We start from the raw sequence: 17,802 nt of genomic DNA, 5'->3' as shown, positions 1-17,802 counted from the left end.
TGATTAGGTAGAGTGGGAAATAGAGTGCATGTTAATGCCATCAAAGGAGGGACAATAGAAGACTACATATCCTCTTGATATTCAAGAGATAGATTTAAACACTCTAAGGTATTCAGTGACATTCCACTAGGTAGACCACCAGACAGGGGTATTAAGCACATCATTGACTTAGAGGAGGGGGCTGAGCCTCTCATGATTTCACTTTACAGGCATTTAAAGATGTTGAAGGGTGAAATTGAAAAAACCATTAAGGACTTACTTGCTATGGGCCACATTAGACCAAGTAAGTCTCCTTTTGCTTCTTTAGTGGTCTTGCTAAAGAAGGATGGGAGATTTAGGATGTGCATTGATTACAGAGTACTTAATAAGAAGACAATTAAAAATAGGTACCCCATTCCTAGGATTGAGGAGTTGATAGATGAGCTTCATGGAGCATGCTTCTTCTCAAAGAGAGATTTGAGATCAAGTTATCACAAGATTAGAGTTAGAGAATAGGACATCGAGAAGACAACCTTTAGATTTCATTATGGCCATTTTGAGTTTTTAGTTATGCCATTTGGGCTAACTAATGCACCTACTACTTTTTCGGCAACGACGAATAGGGTTTTCCATCCTTACTTGAGAAAATTTGTACTTGTCTTCTTCGATGATATCTCAGTGTATAGTAGATCTTGGGAGGAGCACTTGGTTCACCTTGACATGGTGTTGGATATATTGGGTAGAGAATCCTTGTATGCAAAGGAGTCAAAACATGATTTTGGGTATGATAGAGTTGTTGTATTTGGGTCACATCATTAGTGCAAAAGGTGTACACATGGATCTTGAAAAGATTCATGCCATTATGGAGTGGCCTTAACTGGTGGACCTTACATAGTTGAGGGGCTTTCTATGATTATGTGGTTTCTATAGGAGGTTTATGGATGGATATTCTAGGCATGTAGCACCCTTGACAAATTTGATGAGAAAGGGAGCTTTCTTGTGGACTCCTAAGAAACAAGAGTGTTTTGAGATATTTAAGGAGTTAATGAATTCCTATCCAAAGTTAGTATTACAAAATTTTATCAAACCCTTTGAGCTACACTATGATGCTTCTAGAGAGGGCATTAGAGTGGTGCTTATACAGGAAAAGCACCTTATTGCTTATGAGAGCAGAAAATTAAGAGGGCCAAAGTAGAGCTTCAACATATAGGATAAGGAGATGTTAGCCATTACGCATGCTTTGAATAAATTTAGGCAATATTTGGTAGTTAGCAAATTTTGTATCAAAATTGACCATAATAGCCTAAAACACTTTTTGGGGCACCAAGATCTCAATGATAGACAACAAAAGTGGGTGAGCAACTTACAATCCTATGATTCTAATATTACATATTTTAAGGTGACACAGAATGTAGTTGTTGATGCTTTACCATGTAGGCCCCATTTGAGCTCATTGATAGACATATCAGAGGATTGGAGTCACTTGATCTTTATAGAGTATGAAATAGATGCATGGATAGCCAGATTCATAGATGGAACTATTTAGGACAACATATACACCCTTGTGAATGAGCTCGTCACTTACAAATGGTGAATATTTTTGGTTCTAGGCTCAACAGTGAGGAAGATGGTTTTGAAATCTTTTCATGATTCACCTATGGCAGAACATCTTGGTTTCTACAAGATATATTAGCATATTAGAGAGTGCTTCACATGGAAAGGGCTCAAAGAAGAGGTACTTCAGTATGTTAGGGAGTGTCCCACCTACCAGCAAAATAAGCAGAAACACTCCTATCCAGCCAGTTTACTTCAACCACTTCTAATTCTTGATAGAAAGTGGGAGTGTTTATCTATGGACTTCATCATAAGATTTCCTAGAGCCCAAGGTAGGGATTGTATATACATGGTTGTTGATCACCTTACGAAGTTTGCACACTTCTTTCTGATCATTACTACATACACTGCTACATAGGTGGCCGAGTTGTTCTTCAAGGAGATATTCAGATTATATGGCTTACCTTGGAGCATTGTCAATGATAGAAATAGCAATTTTATGAGTCACTTTTGGCAAGAGCTATTCAAGTTGTGTGCAACAGAGCTCACTCTGAGTACTAGCTACCACCCTTAGATAGATGGTTAGACAGAGATAGTGAATAAATGGGTGGAGGTATATCTCAAAATTATATAGCAGGGCCATAGAAGGCAAGGATGAAGTGGATTAATCTTTGTGAGTATTGCTACAATACCACTTATCAAATGTCTATTCAGATGTCACCCTTTATGGCCTTGTATAGGTATGAGGCACCCAATTTTATGGATCTACTTTTGAGTGGCAACAGAGAGCCCAGTGTAGATGATTTGTTATAGGAGAGTCAAGAAATTGTTAAGACTCTTATAAGGAACATAATCAGCAGAAGCAGTATGCAAACTAGAAGAGAACTGAGCGAACTTTTAAGGTTGGAGATATGGTGTATCTTATGTTGTAGCCTTACCATCAATCCACTCTCAAGAAGAGTGGTGCTGAGAAACTTAAGCCACAATACTATGGTCCATTTAGGATTATAGGGAAAGTGGGAGAGGTGGCTTATGAGTTAGATATGCTAGCAAAGAGAAAGGTGCATAGTTTTTTTCATGTGTCACACCTCAAGAAGGCACTAGGACATCATATTGTTTCTTCTATAGTGCTTCCACCCTTGGATGATGAGGGAAAGTTGGTATTGGTGCTAAAGGCTATTATTGATTTCTTGGAAAGGAACTTGAGGCAGCATACTATAAGGGAGTATTTGGTGAAATGGAAGGACGTGCCAATATAAGATGAGACATGGAAGAATGAGGAGATTTTGCAACATCCAGACTTGAAGTTGCTTGAGGACAAGCAATTTCAGGGAAGGCAGACTATAATGTCCCCATCTTTTTATCAGCTTAGTAGAGTTCTTAGCCTTTACATTATTCAAAAGGCTAAGTGGAGAAATAAGGAGACATTGATTAAATTAATTTCTTAAAAATTCATTAAATAAATTAAAATAGAAAACATGACTTTATATTTAATTAATTTAATTTTCTAGAAGCACAATTAATTATTGTATTGCAAGCGAGAAGCTTCTAGAGAGTGCATTTTCTACAAATACAACTAATTATTATATTGGAAAGGGGGAAGCTTCTAGAGAATGCAATTAAATAATATTTTATTACCTTCTAGAAGGTTGAAGGAAAATAATAAATAGAGGTGAGAGCTTCATTGTTAATCATCCAATTATTTTCAATTACATTTGATATAAAATTGGGAGAAGAAACTAAGGTTTCTGATTTCAGTTAGCCATTGGAGAATGTCAACTCTTTAGTGTTGCAACCATTTGAGGTGGTGAAATATCCACTAAATTTGGTATTCAGGAGAGATTTAATTCAGGAGTTCTATTTGTGCTTAAATTGGAGTATACATTTATTGTTAGCTACCAGTATGCAAGAATGATGTCACACTATAGTACTTATGCTTGATTCATCTCCATTAATGGGCATTAGTATTATGAGGTTCCTCTTGCAACTATTATAATTTAGATTAAATTTTGGCATTATTGTAGTCATTATTGTAAGACCATTTTTCTTGGCAAACTCATAGCAACATTGTACATGAAAATGAATTCAATAAAGGAGACACATGTTGCATACAATTTGTTTGATGAAATGTCCATCTAATAGCATATATGATCAGCATAATAGTTTTATGTTAATTGTTTGTCAAAATGTCAATTGGTTGTAGGTATGCATTGCATATCTAGTTTCCATGTATATGCATTGAAAATACCAAAAGAACTGCACTTGCATATTAGTTTGTTTTTGACAGAGGCAAAGGGTGAATAACTAGGGCCAAAGGCTCACCCAACTATCCAAACCACCCTACAAGAGTTAACACAATGGAAGCAAACAAAGAGAACAATAGCCAAAGGATGAAGGAGAGAAAAATACTTTTATTGATTCATCAAAACATCTTCATACATGCCCAGTTGTAAGGCCTTTTGGGTTATGACCAATTACAGATAGATTCAAATCTAGACAACCAACTTTAAGTTTGCATCTTTTACTTGATCCTCTAAGTTCTCCCTTAAGCTCCCACTAACTAACTCCCCCCTTCTACTTGAACCTAGACCTCTTTAAATACTTGAAAAAATGGCTTATAGAAGATTCTAGAAAGCCACAAGTCGGGTCAAAAAAAATTAACTACCTACTAAAATTAAATGTGAGCTAAGTTAATCCAACTAGAACCAGACATAGACAACTTGGCAAATGAAGACTTCCTAGAAATTGGCACTAGGTATCTATACGAGCTTGGCATCTATAGGAATCACTCGACAACAAGTATGAACTTAGTACCCAAAGGATCACTTGGCACCAATAGGAACTCGACACCCAAAGGATCACTTGACACCAATAGGAACTCAGGACCCCAAGGATCACTTGACACCAATAGGAACTCGACACCCAACGGATCATTAAACACTAATAAGAACTTGGCACCCAAAGGATCATTCAACACCAACAAGAACTCAACACCTAAAGGGTCACTTGGCACCAACAGGAAGAAAGAACAAAAGTGCAAGTTTGCAAGGAAACCCAGGATGCTCCTAAATCAGGTAACCAAGGTTGGATAAATGATTCTCTTAAATCATGCAAGTGTCACAACCTGAGCTGAATCCAACTCAAATTGAGAAATCCATGTAGCATCTTCAATTTTTCTATTCTTCCATTTTGCCAAATACTCGTAGTAATATTTTCCTCTTGTACTCTTGCCAACTCTTTGATCCAATATTTGTTCAACTTATTCAATCTGCTTCTTAGGATAATCATTAGATACAACCGCTTCATCATCTGACTCATGATACTTATACAAATTAGCAATATTGAATATAGGAGATATATCCATGTCATTAGGTAACTTAATTTCATAAGCATTACCACTATCAAACTTTTCAAGATCTTACAAGGTCCAAATTTCTTCATCTTTAGCTTATTATATGTTCCAACTGGAATTCTTTCTTTCTTTAGATGAACCATCACCTCATCACCAACTTGAAAATCATGGTGTCTTCTAGACTAATCAGCATTTTCCTTATACTTCTAATTGCTTTGTTCCAACCTCAACTTCACTTCCCTATGCAAAGACTCCATAAAGTCAAAAAAAATTTCTCCTACAGTGCTTTTCTTTTCTTCACTAGCAACATCTCTCAAATCTGATACACCTCTAGGATGCATTCTAGTAACAATATCAAAAGGTGTATTCCCTATACTCCTATTCACAAAATTATTATATGCAAATTTAGCTTGTGCCAATACCATCTCCCAATTACTTGGCTTATTCCCAATTAAACATCTTGGCAAATTACCCAAGCTTCTATTCACAATCTCTATCTATCCATCTATTTGTGGATGGAATATATAATTGAACTTTAGCTCAGTGCTCATCTTCTTCCACAAAGTCTTCCAAAAATAACCAACAAACTTACTATCTCTATCTAAAATAATACTTCTTGGTAATCCATGCAATCTCACAATCTCTTTAGAAAAAATTTCAACAACATGCTCAGCATCTGATGTCTTCTTACATGGTATGAAATGAGCCATCTTAGAAAATTTGTCCACTACAAAAAATATAGAATCATACCCCTTCACTATCTTAGGCAATCGAACAAAAAAATCCATAGTGATGTTAGTCCAAGGTTTCTCAGGAAGATTAGTAGGTGTATACAAACTAGTATTTTGACTCACCCCTTTTGCAACTTGACAAACTCCACAACTCTTTACAAATTTTTGAACATCCTTATACATTTGTGGCCAATAATACTTCTCTTTTAGCAAACTTAATGTCTTATCAACTCCAAAATGTCCAACTAATCCATCCACTATGTTTTTCCTTAATTAGATTCAACCTCATAGGACTTCTAGGAATACACAACTGAATACCTTTGAACAATAGGGTATGTGTAGGATCATGGTATGCCAAAAAGTGGCAATTTGAAAAATTTGTAGTTCTAAAATATCTCAAACCATTTCAAAATCTATTCCAACTTTTTTCTCACCCACCTTGATACTAAATGAAAAAAATTAATATATTTATAAGGTCTACTATATCTTTTGATACCAAACCTATATGGTCAACTTTAAAAACATCCTAAAAATGTGCTTTCGGTATGTTTTAATGTGATTTTTACATCAAACATGTAGCTAACAACATTTTTTTCACCAATATTTGATGAAATGAAAATGGTTTCTTAAGAATGTTCTTATCTTTCCATAAATGTAAAGTTTGTTAAATTATGATTTTAGTAAATAATTATTACTTATTTTCTAATGGAGTTACGTATAAAGTGCTGACTAACACACTACTTGAAAAATAATTATATCTTTCAAATGGTACAACATTTTTTAAATCAAAAAGATATATCACATTCTATGTTTCTTCTAATATAAGGAAAAAAAATGAAAAATTGAATTTTGTAGAGTTTTGAATTAGTTAAGCTAATCAGACACAAGAGTTTTTTATTCGAAAAATACTAAAGTCAAAAATTAATTAATTATTATTTATTTAGAATAAAAATACCCAAAAATATGTGTCACATCTAGGCATGAGTCTACTACTTATATCTAGAATATTATTAAAAAATATTATCATTTATCTTTTATTAAGGTGGTTAGACATACATCTACTTTTTTTTTTGTTTTGAAGTTTTTGTAATATTGCATTAAAATTACAAATTTTGACCAATCAATTTTATTTTTTTGAGATAAGTCCTGGTAGTTTAGAAACTAGATTCAATTTTCTAGAAATTCTCTTCTCTCAAATTTTCGATATAAAGTTAATAACAAGTAGAAAATTACACGTCAAGTTGACATAAAATTGATTTTTTGATTTTTTATTACCACTTAAGAGCATAGTTTGGTTGACCATGATCCTGCACATACCCAACATACCTTCTTGAATGAAATATTCATCATACTTATGTAATTTGTCAGATTGTGTGCTCTACACTCTCTTCATGCCTTAGAAAAATTAGGATCAGTAGCATATAGCTCTTTCATTTCATCAAAACAAGGAACTTCAACCTTCACTTTAGTCAACAAAGAATGGCTTCTACTCAATGCATCAACAACTCTATTAGTAACTCCACTCTTATGCTTGATCACAAATGTAAAACTATACAAGCACTCAACCCACTTCATATGTCTTTGATTCAATTTATGTTGACTTTCCAAGTATTGTAAAACTTTATGATCAGTATACAGTACAAACTCTTTAGGAATCAAATAATGTCTCCACTTCTTAAATGCTTGAACAATGGCATAAATTTTTTGATCATACATAGAATACTTCCTCTTAGCATCATTCAAATTTTCACTAAAGAAAGCAATAGGCTTACCTTCTTGACTTAATACAGCTTCTATTGCATTACCACTCACATCACATTTAAGTTGAAATACTTTGTTGAAATCAAGAAAAGCCAATAAAGGTAATTCAGCAACCTTTTGTCTCAAAGTCTCAAAAATATTATCAGCTCCATGTGTCCACTTAAATTCTTTTTTGTCTCATCTCATTGTCTCAGTCATAGCATTACAAATAGCACTGAAATTTCTTAAAAACTTTCTGTAAAAACTAGGCAAACCATGAAATGATCTTACCTCACCTACATTCTCAGGTGTAGGCCATTCCAAAATTGCTTTAACCTTCTCAAGATCCATCTTCAATCCATCAGTTGAAATCAAAAATCCCAAATATACAATCTCCTCTTACATAAAAGAATACTTTTTTAGATTAATCAACAACTTTTCCTCCTTCAATCTCTATGATACTTGTCTAATATGCTTAAGATGTTCTTCCCTAGCCTTACTAAATATCAAAATATCATCCAAATAAACAATCACAAACTTACCCAAAAATCTTTTCAGAACTTTATTATCAACCTCATGAAAGTACTAGGTGCATTGGTCAAAGTAAAAGGCATAGCCAACCATTCATACAAACCATCTTTTGTCTTGAAAGTAGTCTTCCATTCCTTCTCTGATTTTGATCTGATGATAGCCACTCTTCAAATCAATCTTGGTAAAATACTTTTCTCCACTTAAACAATCCATTATGTCATCCATCCTCAGCATAGGAACCCTATATTTCACTATTATCTTGTTAATGACTCTAGAATTAGTACACATTCTCCATTCTCCATTCCTTTTAGGGGCTAATACAATAGGTACAACACATGGAATCAATCTTTCTATAATCAAACCTTTCTAAAACAACTCATGCACTAGTTTATTAAGTTATACTTCTTAGGAATCAGATCTATACAATAACTTATACTTCTTACTAGAGGTAAACCATCAGGAATATCATCAACAATAATATATTTATAGTCATTCAGCAATTCTATAATTTTTATAGGTACTTAGCTATCACTATCTATCGTCACTTGGTCATTACTAGCTTTATTTGCTCAGTCATTACTATCAACACTCGATCCTCTAGAAACTATGGCAAAATAGACTTGATTCTTTTTCATTTCCTTTTCAAATTGATTTCCATTCACCATGCAAATTTTTATTGCAGTACAACTAACCTCATCTAGAATTTCAATCAAAAGCAACAATATTTGTTTCTTCCCATTTACCTGAAGAGTATATTGATTCAATCTTCCATCATGCAAAACATATTTATCATATGCCAAGGTCTACCCAACAAAATATGACAACAATCCATGGGCATAATATCACACAAAACTTCATCAAAGTAATGTACAATTTTGAACTTCACAAGCCATTGCTCACTTTCCAATATATTATGCTCATCGTTGATCCATGAAACATGATAAGGTGTGGGATGTTTCAGCCTCTACAACTACAACTTTGTAACCACTTCCTCTGATGCCATTTTTGTAGAACTTCCATTGTTAATGATCACCTTGCAACATTTTTTAGCCATCTTACATCTTGTCTTGAAAAGACTTCTCTTTAAAATAGGTTCCTCGTCACTTCCTTTATTACATAAGGTTCTTCTCATTATCAAATTTTCTCCAGCCTTAGGTCCACTTGGTGAACCCTCATCATCTCCTTGAATAATAGCATTTATGTTACCTTGGTCACTTTTAGAGGATCTACATTCAAAAGATCTATGTCCTTCTTTACCTCATCTGAAACAATTACCATGAAATCTACCTCTAGAATAAGAATTACCTCTTCCTTAGTAAGAATTAGTGCCTCCTTGGTAAGAATTACCACTTTTACATTCAATCTTTCCTTTTTCATCATTCTTCCATTCATATTTTCCTATATCCTAATAGAACTATCAGATCTGCCACTTTCTCCATAAGATCTACCTCTACCTCTCTAGAATCTACCACCTCTACCTCTTTGTCTTTGTTCATGCTTCCTTGTCAAAATCTCCTTATCTTTCAAGGCATATTAATATGCTTCTTCTACACTTTCTAACTTCACAAAACTTATTTCATCTTTAATTCTAAAACTCAATCCATTAATGTACCTTGCAATTTTCTCAACATCATCATCCACATGTCCAGATCTGATGTCCAATCTATAGAATTCATCAGTATATTCTTTCACAGTCATGTCCTTTTGTTTCAAATTTTGCATCTTTCTCAATAGGCTAACTTGGTAATCAGTAGGGAGGAATTTGTTCTTTACCTTGTTCACCATCTTTGGCCAAGTTCTGATCTTCTCCTTTCCTCTCCCTTTTCTATTAGTTTGCAAGTGCTCCCACCATAGTGATGCATGACCATTCAACCTAGTGACTGCAATCTTCACCTTTCTATTATCAGGATATTTTTCATACTCAAAGAACTTCTCCATATTAAAGATCCAATCCAACATCACATTGGTATCCAATTTTCCATCATAAGGAACAACTTCTACAACAGGCTTTGAATTTTCCCTAGACAACACTCGCAACAATCTCTCCTCATCTTGATCTTCTTCAGGTTTTGGATTATGGTTTGGTGCTAATTCTTCATCATCACTTACATCATCAAGATGTGCTTCTCTCCTCTGGGTTGTTTCCATAGCATCTAATCTAGCTACAATTTGTCTCAACGTATCCAAGATAGCATTATTAGCATTTTCTCTAACTCAAACCATCTTCACAAATCAGGTTCCTACAAGATCGTAACCCTCTACAAGTTATAGGTCAAATTCGTAGATCTACAATCTCACAACCAAATCTAAATTAGGGTTCTACATAATCCAATCTCCACAAGGATGAACCTCAAGGTTTGATACCAACTGATGCAGGCAAAGGGTGAATAACTAGGGCCAAAGGCTCACCCAACTATTCAAACCACCCTACAAGAGTTAACACAATCGAAGCAAACAAAGAGAATAGTAGCCAAAGGAGGAAGGAGGGAAAAATATTTTTATTGATTCATCAAAACATCTTCATACATGCCCAACTATAAGGCCTTCTAGGTTATGACCAATTACAAATAGATTCAAATCCAGACAACAAACTTCAAGTTCACATCTTTTACTTGATCCTCTAAGTTCTCCCTTAAGCTCCCACTAACTAACTCCCCCATTCTACTTGAACCTAGACCTCTTTAAATACTTGCCAAAATGGCTTACAAAAGATTCTAGAAAGATAGAAGTTAGCTCAAAACAAATACTAACTACCTACTAAAATTAAATGTGAGCTAGGTCAGCCCAACCAAAACTAGACACAGACAACTCGACAAATGAAGGCTTCCTAGAAACTAGCATTCGACATCTATATGAGCTCGACATCCATAGGAATCACTCAGCAACAACTACATACTCGGCACCCAAAGGATCACTCAATACTAATAGGAACTTGACACCCAAAGGATCACTTGGCACCAACAGGAACTCAACACCCACACGATCATTTGGCACCAACAGGAACTTAGCACCCAAAGGATCACTTGGCACCAATAGGAACTTAGCACCCAAATGGTCACTCAGCACCAATTGGTAGAAAGAACAAAAGTGCAAGTTTACAAGGAAACCCAAGATGCTCCTGCATCAATTTTAAGAGGCATTGTAATATCATTTGTAAACATTCTAAATTTCTTAGCATTGAAAGATAGCATACAAGTGTTTGACAATATTCCTTGAGCTAAAATCAGTTAGTTTGGGCAAGAGATAGTACAAAATTTTTGAGTATAAGAAGAAGCTACAATGAAAGTGGTTGTCACCAAATTAGAGGAAGCCATTATGGATAAATTTCCACCTCACTTAGGGTTGTTGAATTATTATAAAGGACTCCACTTCCCAAGCCTCATGATGATTTATATTTAAAGCTATCAAATGCCAATAAAGCAATCGGGGAGGTGTGGCTATTAAAAGATCACAATTGAGGATGAGATCTTACATTATGATAAATTTGAATGTATAATATCTAATATCAACTCTCTACATTCCAATTTTATATATTTTATTGATAAGAATTATGATAGATGTGAATTAGGAATGAAAACTTTATTTTGGTCTCGAGAGTTTTTAGATATAGTGGTGCAAGTACATACATCTAATCAGCTAACAATCTCTCCTCATCTTGATCTTCTTTAGGTTCTGGATTATGGTTTGGTGCTAATTCTTCATCATCACTTACATCATCAAGATGTTCTTCTCTCCTCTGGGTTGTTTCCATAGCATCTAATCTAGCTACAATTTGTCTCAACGTATCCAAGATAGCATTATTAGCATTTTCTCTAACTCAAACCATCTTCACAAATCAGGTTCCTACAAGATCGTAACCCTCTACAAGTTATAGGTCAAATTCATAGATCTACAATCTCACAACCAAATCTAAATTAGGGTTCTACATAATCCAACCTCCACAAGGATGAACCTCAAGGTTTGATACCAACTAATGCAGGCAAAGGGTGAATAACTAGGGCCAAAGGCTCACCCAACTATTCAAACCACCCTACAAGAGTTAACACAATCGAAGCAAACAAAGAGAATAGTAGCCAAAGGAGGAAGGAGGGAAAAATACTTTTATTGATTCATCAAAACATCTTCATACATGCCCAACTATAAGGCCTTCTAGGTTACAACCAATTACAAATAGATTCAAATCCAGACAACAAACTTCAAGTTCACATCTTTTACTCGATCCTCTAAGTTCTCCCTTGAGCTCCCACTAACTAACTCCCCCATTCTACTTGAACCTAGACCTCTTTAAATACTTGCCAAAATGGCTTACAAAAGATTCTAGAAAGCTAGAAGTTAGCTCAAAACAAATATTAACTACCTACTAAAATTAAATGTGAGCTAGGTCAGCCCAACCAAAACTAGACACAGACAACTCGACAAATGAAGGCTTCCTAGAAACTAGCATTCGACATCTATACGAGCTCGACATTCATAGGAATCACTTAGCAACAACTACATACTCGACACCCAAAGGATCAATCAATACTAATAGGAACTTGACACCCAAAGGATCACTTGGCACCAATAGGAACTCAACACCCACAGGATCATTTGGCACCAACAGGAACTTAGCACCCAAAGGATCACTTGGCACCAATAGGAACTTAGCACCCAAATGGTCACTCAGCACCAATTGGCAGAAAGAACAAAAGTGCAAGTTTACAAGGAAACCCAAGATGCTCCTGCATCAATTTTAAGAGGCATTGTAATATCATTTGTAAACATTCTAAATTTCTTAGCATTGAAAGATAGCATACAAGTGTTTGACAATATTCCTTGAGCTAAAATCAGTTAGTTTGGGCAAGAGATAGTACAAAATTTTTGAGTATAAGAAGAAGCTACAATGAAAGTGGTTGTCACCAAATTAGAGGAAGCCATTATGGATAAATTTCCACCTCACTTAGGGTTGTTGAATTATTATAAAGGAATCTACTTCCCAAGCCTCATGATGATTTATATTTAAAGCTATCAAATGCCAATAAAACAATCAGGGAGGTGTGGCTATTAAAAGATCACAATTGAGGATGAGATCTTACATTATGATAAATTTGAATGTATAATATCTAATATCAACTCTCTACATTCCAATTTTATATATTTTATTGATAAGAATTATGATAGATGTGAATTAGGAATGAAAACTTTATTTTGGTCTCGAGAGTTTTTAGATATAGTGGTGCAAGTACATACATCTAATCAGCTAACAAGAAATTATTAAATAAATAAAAAATTAGAGAGAAAAAGAAAAGGAGTTTCTAAAATTTTGTTAATATATTCAACTAGGTGTGGAAGAGTTTATTTTTTAGAGAGTTTAAAATATGTACCTTTATAATAAAAAAAGGTATCTATTATACATTGGACATGAGATTTTATGTAAGGCAATATATATATATATATATATATATATATATATATATATAAACTTAGAAGAGACTTTGAAAATCATGTTTAAATTTAGTAAATTAATGTTAAATAATTGAAAGGTAATCAATTATGTTGTGTTATCATATAGTTCCTTTCAAACATTTCAATACAAATAAAAGATCACAAAATTCAAAAACAATCACTTAGTGTACACATTAATCAACTCTTTCAAAAAAAATGATTGAGACTTTCAAATCATTATTTCTCGCATTATCAACTCATAATGTAGAATTCTACTTATTACCTCATGATATCATATTTACTATCAAGTTGTAGTAAACTATAAAACTATTTATCCTAAAGGAAATCTTAGTATTGTTTATTAGTTTAATACACTTAGTTATTTACATGACAGAGTTGCTCTGTCAACACTGTGATTGAGGTACAATGAAGGTTGAGCTACATTAAGAAGTATACAATTTCAATATGAGTTGAGGAAGACAAAGGCGTGGAGCACATCAGCAGTCACTGAGCCTTCCAATTATTGTCGAGTGCTACATTAGTCAAGTAGGTAAGAGGGTAATTTCAATGGAACTCAATTGAGTTATAAATTAACCAATAAAATTACAAAATTTATCAATAAAATAGTATATATTGACAATCTTATTTGTTAGAAATAATATTTTTTATATAATTTTAATTAAGTATGTTAATTCAATATACAATATCACTATTCAATATCAATATCCAATATCAATCTTATCTAATATCTACTCTAAAATTAAGAAAGGGAGCTGATATTTTAACTAAGGTGGTGAAGATAAATAATTTTAAAATAAACTAAATTACCCATGCCAAGTGACGTGGTCATGAGTCACATCACTCAAAAGGGAAGCATTGCACATACTTAAAGACCATTCGGTAGGGTGAAAATGGCATGTAATATCTACTCTAAAATTAAGAAAGGCAACTAATATGTTAACTAAGGTGGTGAACATAAATAAGTTCAAAATAAACTAAATTACCAATGCCAAGTGACATGGTCATGAGTCATGTTACTTAAAAGCGAAGCATCACACGTACTTAAAGACCTTTTGGTAGGGTAAAAATGACATGATTTTTTTTGGTTTTTAAAACATTCAAATCATTGAGCTACAAAATTCACTCATGAAGCATGACATGGACACATGGGACAGAGCACATAGAAGCAAATACAAGAGTGACATCTAATAAGGAGATTCCAATAGGTTTATCTTACCAAGCTGTGTATAATATAGTAGACAGAAGGAACTACAACCTTCAACAGATGGTACTTCCTAACATTGCATTAGGGGTGCACATTCAAAAGAAATGTTTTTGGCATCATTATTATTATTTTTGTTTATATAAAATATTAAGAATATAATCTTTATTGAATATAATGAACTTGAAGGTAACATTTCTTGCATGAAGAATTAAATCCAATAGAAAAGGAAAATCTATAAAAATATAGTATTTAAGAACAACTAATAAGTTAATTAAAGGAGGACTATGATTTCTTGTATTAGTATTTGAAATAGGATTACTCCTATTTCATCGATACAAATAAATTATAAGTTTGATGCCAATGTTAGTACCAAATATGAGTCTAATTATCCATTTGTCTAACTTCATAAGGAAGGATATATAAAGTTTTGGTACTAGAAATGGGTATAATACCCGTTTGGTCAAAAACAAAATTAAAGGAATACAACCTCTATAATTGGTATGCCAAAATTATCTCCATCTGACAAACATGATTATGGAAGTACAATGGTAAGAATATTCTAATGGTGTCAACATATGTATATGTGAAACTTAAAGAGACCATTCTAGAAAATATAGTTAAATAACTAAGGGTTAGGAAACCTAATCTAGAGATGCCTTTAAGTTTTAGGTTTAGGATAGAGGGTAGGAAAGTATAATAAGATTTGCTATTATCAAGATTCTAATTTATTTTTCTGCAAGTTTGACTAACTTTATAGTGGGGATATTACATGGCACCAATGCATAATCCTATCATCTTGTGGAACGTCAATTAATTTACAAAACAATGGCCAAACAACTAGCCCAAGAATTAACAAGATTTATGGAAAAATTAATGAAAGAATTGAAAACTCCAATAAACTACTAATAGAATATATACAAAAATTAAGTTAGAATAACAATCAAAGTGAAAGGTCTAACCACAAAGGGATTGTCATTTTAATCATGAGGAAAATGAACCTTTATCACAAAGTTCAAATCTTTAGGATACTTTTCCCTCATTTATTCCAAGAGGAGAAACCATTATAGAAGAAGAAACAACCACAAATAGTGTTATATGCAAGATTGGATCCAAGCATTCGACAATTCATTTCTTTCAAAGAATACTGCAAAACCAAAATCATAGAAAATAACAAGAAAAATCATGTATAGATGAAGACATTCAAGAGAAAATAAATAAAGTAAAACTACCATATTATAATGGTTCAAGAGAAGAATCTCCTCAATCATGGATCCAAAAATTAGACACATATTTATCATATAGTTGTGTGACCAAAGAAGGAGCTAGTAAGTTTTTTGCAATTCATTTGAATGGGTCATCCTACAAATGGTGGCACTATGGAAAAACTTCTCTAAGAAACAAAAAAATTACCACCTATAGTGATTTTGACACTCAAAGGATGAAGAATAGATTAAATTAAAGACATCATGAATGGTACTTCTAAGAGCTAACTCAACTCAAACAATCAGATTCAATCGAATAATTCACAAATTAGTTTCAAGATTTATCAGTAGTGGTTCCAAATCTATCCTAGAGACAACTTACTCATCTATTTATATGACTTAACATTTTTTTTAAAACACATGTAAAAGCCCTTAAGCACCAAAGTTTAGAGAAAGTCATTAGAAAGTTAAAGAAAATTGAATCCAATAACCCTAGAGAAAGTCCTAAGAATTTTGGGCCCAAGGTACCCTCTCATGGACCCAATAGAGAACACAAAGAAAAAACTTTCTATATTTGAAAAGAACCATAGAGTAAGGAGCTTTGATGTCAAAAGAGGGAAGAACTATTTCAAAAAAATGTATTATTTAAGTGCAAAAACCCACGGAAACAAAGTCAACAATGTAAAAGGTGGGATATAAACAAAATAGAAGAAATGTGTGAAGAGGATAGTCCAAAGAAAAAAGAAAAAATAAAGAGCACAAACATGGGATATTAACTATCATCACCCAAGAAAATGAAAATAGGACCTTTTCAATCAAGTGGATAGTTAAAGGACAAATAATAATTGCATTGGTGGACACAGGAGCTACACTTGACTTCATTGTGAAATACTTGGTAATAAGGAGGAAATTAAAAATGCAAGAATTTAAGGGTTTTAAAGTGTCTTTTAGAAATGGATCTATAGACAAGTGTCTAGAGATAGTACCTTAGTTATAAATCACCCTAGGGTGGCACATAATTAAGAGAAACTTCTATGTGAAAGATATTCAAAATGGCATTATCTTAGGAATGTCATGGATAAATTCCCTTAGGTGATTCATAATGGATAGATCTAATTTAGAGACTTATTTCCAACATAAAGGGAAAAAAGTCATGCTAAAAGGAATACCAATTGGTTTCCCCAAGATGGTCTCTTGTAATAAAACAAAAAAATACTCAAACATGACCAAGCGAGATGGATTTCACAATGTATGATATTACATAAATCAACCCCAAAAAGAGAAACCATCCATATATATATCCAACCTATATTGAAAAGATACAAAAGAGTCTTTGAAGAAATTTCCCCAAGGCTTCCCCCAAAAGTTGATTTGAACATTCTATAGAGTTATAAGTAGGAGCAAAACTAACAACATCTCCTTCTAGACATCCTTGAAAATTCAAGGAAGAGATAGAGACAACAATCAAGGAGTTATTAGAGATGGTTCATATCCAATCTATTAGTATCTCATTTGTGTCATCAGTAGTATTAGTCAAGAAGAAATATGGTACTATGAGAGTGTGCATTGACTACAGCATTAAATAAGAAAACTATAAAAATAGATGCCATATTCCTAGGATTGATGAGCTAATGGATGAACTACAAATAGTGTGCTATTTCTCAAAAATTGATCTATAATATGGGTATCATCAAATATGAATGAGGAAAGAAAATGTACCAAAAACAACTTGTAGGTATCATTATGAACATTTTGAATTCTTGGTTCTTCTATTTGGTCATACCAATGCACTAGAAACTTTTCAATCATGTATGAATCACATATTAAAATAGAAATTAAGGAAATTCCTACTCATATTCATTGATGACATACTCATCTACAACAAATCATGGGAAGATCACCTCCAACATATTAAAGAATTTCTAATGATCTTGGAAACATAATCATTATACACAAATCTTTCAAAATGTAAATTTGTATTAGAAGAAATCATATACCTTGGACAAAAAATCAATGCAAAGTGGGTAAGTGTAGATGAGGAGAAAATCAAGGCCAAAACCTAAA

This window comes from Cupressus sempervirens, chromosome 1 (genome assembly GCF_028749045.1).
Source record: "Cupressus sempervirens isolate cs-2001-9-10 chromosome 1, ASM2874904v1, whole genome shotgun sequence".
Taxonomy (NCBI): Eukaryota; Viridiplantae; Streptophyta; class Pinopsida; order Cupressales; family Cupressaceae; genus Cupressus; species Cupressus sempervirens.
The sequence above is the reverse complement of the archived record's forward strand: the minus strand, read 5'-3'. Positions refer to the sequence as shown.